We start from the raw sequence: 12,622 nt of genomic DNA, 5'->3' as shown, positions 1-12,622 counted from the left end.
TTTTAGAATTTAGGACAGTAGCCACAGGTGGAAGGTCTTCCCAGCTGGCACACTTCAGATCCTGTGAGCTCAGCACCAATATGTAGTACCTGTTTCTGAGACCGATCAATCTCGGGAAAACTACACTCATTTAAGTAAATATGCAGGATTTTCAACTACTTCCCTTTGTTTCATCCATTTTAAAAGCATCTTTTGTAGACAGTAAGTGCTGATAAAAGAGTATTATTCCTAACGTGGGTTATATAATTAACTTAGAACTTTAAAAAAAAAGAAAAAAAGACATTCTGTACTTAAGTCTGAGTAATCCTTTTTTTTTTGAGAATTGTGCAACATTTAAATATTTAAATTTTAGAAGTAGTTCTTTGTAGATTTTCCTTGTTAATACCACGGAGGACTTGAAGGAGAAAAATCTTTTTATAAGCCTGGAGATGGTGGACACAAGTCAATAACATAATGGAAAATCACTTTGATTCAGTGTTGGAGTGGTATGTAGAAATATGTCTAGGGTCGCATGAGAATGGGATCAGATTAGGAACCTTTTAGAGCCAAGAAGTGGAGTTTGGGGCAGGGGTGAGAATGAATTATTTTAGTTGAATACCTGAATTAGGTTGGGTAGGGCATTGAAACACAGTGAGATCCCTAGAATCAGAGCTAGATCCTGCTATGAAGATATCCCATAAAGCAGAAAGCAGTGAGTGCTGGAAAGGAAAGTCAATATATAATCTATAAGAAAAACCTGAGGTTCATGAATTACCAGATCACAAACAGTTACACAGGACGGATAGTACTTAATCTCTCTGTTGGAAGTTTCTCGGTGCTCATAGTATATTAATTATCAGGAACTTCTATTTCAGGTGTTTTTGCACACTAGCTTCCCAGCCCACCCCCTCTGAAAATCGTCTACAAATACATCTATAAATGCATTGCTGAGCCAGAAAAAAATTAAGAGAAATTTTCAGTAGGCAAAAATATAGTGAAGCATCAAATCACTGGTTTCTCTAGGGAAATGCAGTTATTCATGGCTAGTTCCATGATCTTTATTTTGATGTGTGGCTGGGGCTGTGAGGTCAAAAGACAAAGCTAGATGGTGTTGCATATCAGAAATCTAATAGGAGACCCTTCTGATAAGGCCAGACCAGGAAAGTTGCATCTTCTGTGAAAGAGTGAATAAAAATTAAGTACTCTCTGCAGAGGTTCTGGGTGAAGGGAGAAAGATAAAATCTCTCTTGAGAAATCTAAGTAAATATTGACCTTTGAGAGAATTTGTGGTTAAACCCAAACCCCATCATACTGAAACTGAAAATCATCAAAGAAACAAAATCTTATAAAAGCATTCAGAGAGAAAGATATATTAAACACAGGACACAACATTTTGGTCAACAGACTATTTCTCATCCTCAGTAATGGTGGCCAGAAGACAGTGGAATAACATTTTCTAAGTATCATGTGAAAATAAATCTTAACTTAGAATGACATAACCAATAATATAAATAAGAAAGAGGGAGATAAAAAGACATTTTCAGATACATCCAAAGTGACAGAGTTTTATCATCAATAACCCCTTACTAGAAATATTCTAAATTAATTACTTCTCAAGGCTAGAAAATTATCGTATGAGGAAAATATGTGATTAAGGAAGGACTATTTGGTAAAAAAGGTTAAATATCAAAAACACTGTCTGTAAGACCAAAAAGTAATAATGTATGATTTTTGGAGTAAAAGAAAAGGACTAAACTCGCAAAACAGTAGCCTATAGGTCAATGTTGAGTTATTAGGGTTAAACTGTATTGTTTGGGAGGATGAAAATAACAACTTTAGTCTTTGAAGAGTGAAGTGAGCATTTAACATTTTATAGCAAACCTTAAAAATAACTTTCAAATTAGTAGAGAGAAAAAAATGGATTCGGAAAACAAATCTCAGTCAAATCAAAAGAAAACAGGAAAGGAGGAAGAAGGGTGTGTACACATTGTATTGTGATTTGTCAACTACTATGGCTTTTCTTCTTGCTGAAGATTATACTTCCCCACCTCCTTGATGTCATATAACTTGCTTTGACTAATGAAATGGCAGTGCAAAAGCTTTGTGGGCCAGGTTATTATTTGGCATTTCTCTCTCTTTTTTTTTTTTAAGATTTTATTTATTTGACAGAGAGAACGAGACAGCGAGAGAGAGAACACAAGCAGGGGGAGTGGGAGAGGGAGAAGCAGGCTTCCCGCTGAGCAGGGAACCCGATGTGGGGCTCGATCCCAGGACCCTGGGATCATGACCTGAGCCGAAGGCAGATGCCCAACGACTGAGCCACCCAGGCGCCCCTGGCATTTCTCTCTTTCCTCTGCTGCGTGACTGGCAGAGGCAGCTTCCTAATTCCTGGGGAAGGGGACATGGAGAGCCATTGCTAGCTGTGATGGATCACCACAACAAATCTTTGTTGTGGTGAGCTCCTGACATTTTGTTGCCACAAGCATAACCTACCCATTTTCACTTATATGGGGAAATGATCTGTCATAAAATGTGGGACAAATACCTGTGTGACTTGGGCAAGTTACTTCATTTCTTTGGGTCTTTATATATATATAATAGGAGACCCTTCTGATAAGGCCAGACCAGGAAAGTTGCATCTTCTGTGAAAGAGTGAATACAAATTAAGTACTCTCTGCAGAGGTTCTGGATGAAGGGAGAAAGATAAAATTTCTCTTGAGAAATCTAAGTAAATATTGACATATATATACATATATATATATATATATATACATATATATATATATATATTTGGTAAAATTATGTGTTATGTAGACAGGAGCATCAAAGAGAAAGTTAAAGGGAGAAGGAAAATCAGAAAACATGATCCCATTTATGTTAATAAAACCCTCAAAATAACAACTATTCCAAACAAGATATGTATACATATCAGTTTGTAAATGCAAAGGAAAAAGTCCAGCAGGACACATTTGTTAACAGTGGTTACTACTAGAAGGGGAATAGGATGGGGAGGAAGGTTAAAAAGACTTAAATTTTATTCTATATATTCATTATTTGAGCTTTTTATGTGTTCATGAATAATTTCTGTCACAAAATGGAATAAAACTAGTGGTGGTAAAAAGAAATAATCCTTGAGATTAATGAATGAGAGAAAGAAAGATCTTTCAGGAGAGGGATTTGAACTTGAGACACAACCAATAATCAGGCAATTGAAGCCAAAATTCAGGTGTCCAGAGTGGTTTAGAAGACCAAAATTTTTTTTTTTCCTGTCTGTGTATGGGATCAATTATATATGAACAAAAGCATTTCACATCCCACATGCTTGGAAAGACACCACTCTAAACAGGAATGGAGGCTACCATTTGCATTGTTTCTGCAAATTTTGATAAAGGGAGTCTGAGCATGTCTAAGATATAAATGTGATGTTAACAAAGGATGATTGACATGCTGTCTCTGAGAAATATTAAAAGAAAAAAAATACATGTTCCATTACACAAAAACAGCATGGTAGCCGTTGAAAAACATTTTGAACTTAGTACAAATATGGCAGAGGATCACCAGAGCAGCTTTTTACTAAACATACCACAATTAACTGAATATACATTTAGTGAGGACCCACCATATGCCAGGATAGATCTGAGAGTACAGAAACAATTAAAACTGGTACCTGCTCTTAAGGAACTTAGAGTCTAAGAAAAAGAACACTCACATAATCAAATAATTAAAATTACAAAAATTGGGTTAGTGCTCAACTTAAAAAAATTCTCAAGGTCATCTAAGCCATCACATAAAGTATAAGATCTAATTTTTAGTTCATATTTTTGCAACGCTTTTCAATATTATCATTTCACACATAGCCAAGGTTATGCTTTCAGAAAGAGCAAAGTAGAATGGAAAATTGTTGCTGTAATTTTTTTCAAAGTTATTTCTATGAATGAATTTATTTATGTACTTTGAACTGACCACAGAAAACAGCAAAGGACAAAACTGAAAGAGAAGGTATCTCTGCTTCTTGATATGACTTCTCTTTAGCTGTTTTCATGGGCCAATTCAACTAAATGTTCCCCTACGTGTTATGTACCTCCAGAGCTATACTGACCTGAGTGAAGAATTGAATGGTTATTTTGGTACACATCATAAAAACATCATATTATGTTTTAATCATATTTTTCAAAAAAACAGCTTAGGGGACATAGTTGTACTGCACTGATCTGCTTACTTTTTAATAAGCCATTCCTTCCCAAAGCTTTTCAGTCTTACTCAGAAGAAGCATTTTTATGAGAATGATGGGAAAATATGCTTCAATGAGCTTACATTTCAAATACTTCTCGAAAATGAACACTGATCAAAGCCCTTCTTAAATTATGCCAAATTGGGTCATCTTCTAGGTCTTGAATATTGATATCTTGAGTTTCTCTTGTGATTGGTAAGAATAGAGGGAGGAAAGCAGTTATTTGGGATGCATACACATAAAGATAATATAGTGGAAGGGAAAAACTGTGGACTAAGAACAGAAGATTGGTAAGGGAGTCTTAGGAACAGAAGTCACACTCAAATGGATTATTTATATAGATGTGAGAACCAATATAGATGTTGTTACCCTGAGGACCAAAATAGCATGAGAAGCTATTTTCACCCTGGGCTTGAAGAGGCAAAGGGAAAAAGTGTTACTGGAGGCTTGTGAGAATGGGAGCTGTGGCTTCCATCAGCAATGGAGGCCATAGAGGGATGAACAGCTGAGAAACTATGGCATTGAAGTGATGAGAGAACTGGGGAAGAAGTACCCCTCTCCTCCCTTCTGATCTCCTGGTCATGCCTTCTATTTGAAGCCAGAGGGTAAAGCAACTCAGGTAACAGGGTCTGTAGAGTTCATCCCCTTGAGTCACAGAAAACTGAAGCAAAAGGTGGAGAATGAATGTTGTGGGAGAGAGACACAGATCACCAGAGAAGAATTATTAGTGCCTGATACTTATGAGTGCTTCAAGTTTTAAGTGAGATTTTCTACGTTGAAATTTTTTGTAAACTGTGATAGCTCTAGCCAAGTCAGATGAGATTCTAACACATTTAACCAGACTATAAACCTCTCCACTATATCAAAGAAGAGCTAGAGGGACTGTTCTTTCACTTCTCCAAAGACTAAGTGTTTTAACCTTTCCCACTTCTTTTCTTCTTCAAGGATGCTCTTGAGATTTATTCTGAACACATTATAACTGGGTAAAAATATTGAGTGTGGGAAGGAAACAGCTTACACTATGATTTGTCCTAGCAATCACACCCCCCAGCCTAGCCTAGAAATGACCCTAACTATAAATAGGTATTATCACAAAATATCTATCATCAGCTATATTATGTTTTCTTTCTCTGGTGCCTCCTGAAAATACATTTCACAGTGAAATTCCTCATGATATGTTATTTATCATCATTTTATTTCTGCTCTGGATTTTGCTCAGCTTAATAAATGTTTATATTTTATGAAAGCAAGTAGAACGATGGCATGGGAAAAAAGTTCATACTACAGAAAAGCTTTTAATGTCAGAATTTTCTCATGTCAATCCCTGACACACTCATTGCTTTTTCTGCCAGGTGTGCTATGCCAGACCTGCTGGACACTTGCCCAAGTCCTGATTAGTGTCTGACTCCCACCACAGCCATTTCCAGAACTGTCTCTTAGGCAACTTCCTAAATCATTCTATGAGGCTAGTATTACCCTAAAAACTAGGCAAAGACATTATAAAAAAAATTAAAGACCAATATCAATAGATACAGAAAAAGCATTTGATAAAATTCAACATTCCATTTATAATAAAAACTCTCAGTAAACAAGAAAGATAGGAAAACTTCCTCAACTTGATAAAGAATGTCTACAAAAAACATATAGCTAATATGATACTTAAAGGTAAGAAACTTGAAGCTTTCTCACTAAGATCAGAAACAAAGCAAAGCTATCCCCTCTCACTACTGCTTTTCAACATTGTGCTGGAAGTTCTAACTAATGCAGTACAAGAAAGGGAAATAAAAGGTATGCAGATTGGAAAGGAAGAAATAAAACTGTCTTTGTTTGCAGATGACATGATCATCTATGTCAAAATTCTGAAAGAATAGACAAAAAATCCTGGAACTAGTAAGTGATTATAACAGGATTGCAAGATATTAGGCTAATATCCAAATCAATCATTTTCCTATATACTAGTAATGAAAAAATGGGATTTGAAATGTAAAAAAAATACCATTTCCATTAGCACCCTCCAAATGAAATACTTAAGTATAAACCTAACAAAATATGTATAAGATCTATATGAGGAAAACTACAAAACTCTGATTAAAGATTTCAAAAAAGACTTAAATAAATGAAGAGAGATTCCTTATTCATGGATAGGAAGACTCAATATTGTCAAGGTGTCAGGTTTTTTTCAAGTTGATCTATAGACTCAATGCAAACCCTATCAAAATCCCAGCAAATTGTTTTGTGAATATTGATAAACTGATTCTAACATTTAAGTGGGGAGGCAAAAGACCCAGAATAGCCAATAAAATATTGAAGAAGAAGATCAAAGTTGGAGGAGTAACACCACTTGACTATAAGACTTACCACAAAGCTACAGTAATCAAGATGCTGTGGTGTTGTGAAATAATTGACAGATAAATGGAACAGAATAGAGAACCCAGAAATAGACCCACACAAATATAGTCTATTGATCTTTGACAAAAGAGTGAAGGCAGTACAATAGAGTAAAATTATCTTTTCAACTAATGGTGATGGAACATAAGAGAAAGAGGGAATCTAGATGCAGACTTTATAAATAACTTTATAAATAATCACAAAAATAATTTAAAATGAATCACAGACGTACATGTAAAGTGTGAAACTATGAACCTCCTAGAAGATAACATAGGAGACCTTGAGTATGGCAATGACATTTTAGCTACAAAGAAATGATTTATAAAGTAAATAATTGTTAAGCTGAACTTCATTTAAATTTTTAAAAGTCTGCTCAGCAAAAGACGCTGTCAAGAGAATGTAAGATAAGCCACAGGCTTGGAGAAAATATTTACAAAGACACATTTGACAAAGAGCTATTATCCAAAGTATACAAAGAACTCTTAAAACCTAACAATAAGAAAACAAACAATCCAATTAAAAAATGGGCCAAAAATCTTAATAGACTCCTCATCAAGGAAGATATACAGATGGCAAATAAGCATTTGAAAAGATGCTCTATGTTTTATGTCATCTGGGAAATGAAAATTAAAACAAGATACCACCATACATCTATTAGACTAGCCAGCATCCATAACTGACAACACCGAATGCTGGCAAAGGATGTGGAACAACATAAATTCTCATTCATTGCTGTTGGGAATGCAAAATGGTATAACCACTTTGGAAGACAGTTTGGCAGTTACTTCCTTACAAAACAAAACATACTCTTACCATACTATTTATCAATTATGCTCCTTGGTATTTACCCAAAGGAGTTGATAACTTAAGTCCACACAAAAATCCTTACATGGTTGTGTACAGCAGTTTTATTCATAATTGCCAAAACTTGGAAGCAACCAAGATGTTCTTCTGGAGGTGAATGGATGAACTGTGGCACATCCAGATAATGGAATATTATGTAGCACCAAAAAAGAAATGAGCTATTAAGCTATGAAAAGATGTAGAAGAAACTTAAATGTATATTAGTAAGTAAAAGACGTCAACCTGAAAAGACTGCATACTTATGATTCCAACTCTATGACATCCTAGAAAAGGCAAAAGGCAAAAGGCAAAACTATGGTGGCAATAACAAGATCAGTGGTTGCCTGGGGCTTAGGGGGAGGGAAAGATGAAGAGGTGGAGCACAGAGGATTTTTAGGGCAGTGAAAACTACCCTGTATGATACTCTAATGATGGACACATGTCATCATATATTTGTCCAAACCCACAGAATGTACAACACCAAGAGTGAACCCTAATGTAAACTATGAATTCTAAGTGATAACGAACGATGTGGCAATGTAGGCTAGCCAATTGTAACAAATGTATCACTTTGATGGGGGACATTGATAATGTGGAAAGCTATCCATGAGCCTCAGCAGGGCGTATATTGGAAATCTCTGTATCTTCCTCTCAATTTTGCCATGAACCTAAAACTGCTCTAAAAACTAAAGTCTAGGGCGCCTGGGTGGCTCAGTTGGTTAAGCGACTGCCTTCGGCTCAGGTCATGATCCCAGGGTCCTGGGATTGAGTCCCGCATCGGGCTCCCTGCTCGGCGGGGGGCCTGCTTCTCCCTCTCCCACTCCCTCTGCTTGTGTTCCTGCTCTCGCTGTCTCTGTCTCTGTCAAATAAATAAATAAAATCTTTAAAAATAATAATAATAAAAAATAAAATAAAAAAAATAAAAACTAAAGTCTATTATAAAAAGTTAATGCAGTGCATAATTTTCTTTTGTTCCTCATTATGATGTGCATATATTCCAAGGTTCCCGAAATAATATATGACAAATTAGTTAAATTAATGAAAATGATAACAACTGTGATAAACTCCTGGTATTTGTAAACTGCTCATTGGAAAAATAATAAAAATAATATTAATATGTTACCTGACTGAACATCATATGTAGATTGACAATGCTTTTTTAATATTAATAAGGTAGTACTAAATGATCATCAGTATATGAAGTAGAGACTTTGAGAGATGATGCCTTTGTTTTATTTTTTATTTTTTAATTAAAAAATTTAAAAAAAATTTTATTGGCAAGTTGAAAATTTTTATTTTATTTATCTTAACAAATATTTTATCATTTTATTTATCTTAACACACAATGTTACATTAGTTTCAGGTGTACAACATAGTGATTTGACAACTCTACATGTTAGCTGTGTTCATCATAAGTGTAGCTACCATCTGTCACCATGCAATGTTATATTGCCTATGCTGTACCTTTCATCCCTAAAACTTATTCACTCCGTAACTGGAAGCCTGTACCTCCCACTCCCTTTTACCCATTTTGCCCATCCCCCCCTCAACCCCGAGGTTTTTTTCTCTGTATTTATGGATTTGTTTCTGCTTTTTCGGTTGTTCATTTGTTTTGTTTTTTAGGTTCCACATAGAAATGAAATCATATGGTATTTGTCTTTCTCTGTCTGACTTATTTCACCTAGCATAATACCTTCTAGGTCCATCCATGTTGTCACAAACAGCAGGGTCTCATTATTTTTTTTATAGCTGAGTAATATTCCATATATATGGATATATATATATATATATCACATCTTCTTTATCCATTCATCTATCAATGGACACTTCGGTTGATGTCTTTGTTTTTAATTTCATTTCCATGCCTGTGCCTATTTCCATTTGGTACCTAACATGCATATTTATATAAAGCCATTTGGGATAAGACATTTATTTATTAAAGAACTATTTTCCTTGTCTCATATGGCAATGAAATTCACTTCTTGATCTACCGATGCATTCCTTTTATAAATCAATATTGAGGATTATAGTTCAGTAAGTAAATATTTTTACATGTCTTGTTAACATTAGCATATCAGATATATGCTTTTTAATTCATACAATGTCCCATAAGTGACAGGATATAATCTTTGCATTGCTTTTGTCCAGAAATGGTGATGTTAACATATGAACCAGAGCTATACACACCTTCCACCTAGTTGTCCTGGGGTCCAACAGCATGTACATATGAAGTGGTGGCTCAGAGAAATTATAACGCTGAAATACTTTATCTGAATAAAACTTACGTTCCACTGTGAGACTGGGTCAGGACTTAATTGAATTTCTCTGCCCCTGTCTTTCTCAGTTCTTCACAGATTGTGCCAAAATGCTATCCTCTAGAAAACTTGGGCCTCTGTCAGTGTGTAGTTATGCTGCCCACTGCTCACCCTTTTCATCATTATTGCTTGAGTCTCTGCTGTCAACCTCTCTTGAGAGCTATGTGGCAATTGAAAACCTAGGCACTGATATAACACTGAAATCAGAAAATTCCTAACTTTTCCCTTCAACATCTTGGTTCCCTTATGAGCAGTATTATCATCTTCAAGTCCTCTTGTTGGTTTTCATTTATCATTTTGCCAAGGACTTAAAGTCTTTAAAACCCTGCCTCCCATGCCACCCTTTTACCCATGCATGGGACTTGCCCTGACCCAAAACCATTTGACACGAGCCTCAGGACCTTCCTGGAATATGGTCACTGTTCTGGTGACAGCTGGCATTGTTCGCATAATCATCTCTCCCAGAACCATGTCTGCCTCCCACCTGCCCCAAAAATGTTTACCACTTTTCTGGATTTCTAGTTGCTGTGCCCAGACAGACTGCTTCTCAATACTAGCAAAGACTGATGTTTTCTCTAACAGGTCAGAGCTGGTCATTCTAGATGGATTATTCTTCTGCCCTAGCCTTTACCTCTGGTAAACAAAGAAGCAGATTTTTGGCCACTTTTTCTCTCCTCTGCATTTATTCTGTGATTCTTCTCACTTGACTCTGCCTGAGGCATTGTAGTAAAACCCTTCAACAATCAATAGATTGCCAAACATGCTTAGGGAACTAGTTTCTGGGTTTACCTTTTTTGTTTGGAGTGGATACAAAGCAGAAAGAAAAGCACTAAATTGATTGCTGTGCTTTAAGTAAATAAGAAACATTGATTTTTCTCACAGAAAGAGTCAAAATTCATAAGGAAAAAACACCACAGAAAAAGGAAAAAGTACCTTCACAGAAAAAAAATATTAATGTATGGAATATTAAACATGATCCATTTCTATTTTATTTACTCAAAAATGACCAGATATTCCTTTGGTTCTAGGTGAAACCATGTGGTCCAGTCCCATATCATCAAAACTTTTATATCAAATAACATCTCAAATAGGTGTTCTGGTTTATTACCAAGTGGCCAAACCCCATAAAAACAGCCAGACTCACCATCTGCTCTACATCAGCTTTCTGGGCTTTGGCTGGTTGGCAGATGGTCCATATGGTTAGAGTCAGTATCCAGTTATTTTTAGCTTTGTACTTCCCATTAGCTGTTTTCATGAATGTTTGTGTGACAGCCACAGGGTCTCCTGGTGTGATCCAGTCATATTTGGGCATATGTGGTACAATTGCTGAGCAGTAAGACAGAATTTGGAGAGCTCTGGGAGTCTTGGTATCCTGAGCTTATTTGTAAACATCACTGCAGTCCTGATCTATACCTAATAGCCTTGGTTATCTGGAGAAGCATGTCTTAGCCCTCCCCAGTTTAGTCTAAGTTGCAGAATATTTTCTCATCTTTGGAGAAAACAAAGAATTGGAAATCATAGAAAGGGGATACCTATTGATTTTATTGTCCCAGAAACTTTAAGACTAGGTCCAATTATATACAGAGTGTTGGACAAACCCATAGGTTACATTAAAGGGCTTCATGATTCCCCACCCCCTTATGCCCCCGGGAATTAAAGTGGCTGCTTTTGTTTGCTCTTCTTTTCTATACTTTTCTTTCTATTTTTCCTCTTTTCTTAACTTCCTTTCTTCCTCTTTCCCTTTCTTCCTTTCCTTTTTCATATTAAAAATTCTAAGGCCATTCTTTTAATAATATTAATGAATTTTTCTATTCCATCTGTCCTAGTTTTAACAAGGCCTTCCTAAAGTCCAGGCTATATATTTAGGGTTGCTCTAAAATTATTTTGATCAAAGACAGTTAATGGCATGTTCATGTCTAATTTCTAGTTCATACAAATAATTTTAGAATTTATGAGGAATAGACCTATTCAGTATCTTTAAGTAGAGGAAAGATTCACATCTTCAGTATTTATGTTTATATTAGTGACACATGCCCATTGTAGAAAATGTAGAAATAAAAATTTCCCATAGTTCTAAGAGATTTCTACTATTTATTCCTCAGTGTATTTGTCTATCTAGCTCTACCTCTAGCTATAGTTGTATCCTGAATTAGTCATATTCTTTTAACTTAATATTATACTGCTTACAGTACTGACACTTTTTTCTGTCTTTAATATTTTTGTAGACTTCATGATTAAGGATATTTTTAGATACTTTTTCAATTTGAATATGGGGTCCTTTACTTAAATGGTTCCCTCTTGTTAATCTTTAAAGTTGATCCCACTAATTCAGTATTACAAATAATTGTATGGTAATCATAATTTTACATTAATCTTTGATTGCCCTCTGTTTCCTTAGGAGATACTCTTAGAAGGAAAATTATTCATAAGAAGTATAAATGATACAATGTCTTCTCATAGAATTTGTTGACTTGTTCCAGAAATGTTTATACCAACTTATAAACCTCCTATTAGTATCTAGAGGTGTATTTCAATATGTCCTCTAGAATTATCAGAGGTTTCTTGGGTATGATTATCCTTTTTCAAGACATAATGCCAGGGGTGCCTTCGCGGCTTAGTTGGTTAAGCATCTGACTCTTGATTTCAGCTCAGGTCTTGATCTCAGCTTCTCAGCTCAGGTCTTGATCTCAGGGCTGTGAGTTCAAGCCCCATACTCATACTCAGGTCCATGCTTAAAAATAATAATAATAATAATAATAATAATAATAAATTAAAGACATCATGCCAAATCATCACGGGCCTCTATTATCAGAGGTTATCCAGTTTACCCATCAAATTTTGAATAGATTTCATATAAATAATGCTA

This window comes from Neomonachus schauinslandi, chromosome 8 (assembly GCF_002201575.2).
Source record: "Neomonachus schauinslandi chromosome 8, ASM220157v2, whole genome shotgun sequence".
Taxonomy (NCBI): Eukaryota; Metazoa; Chordata; class Mammalia; order Carnivora; family Phocidae; genus Neomonachus; species Neomonachus schauinslandi.
This window is presented reverse-complemented; position numbering follows the sequence as displayed.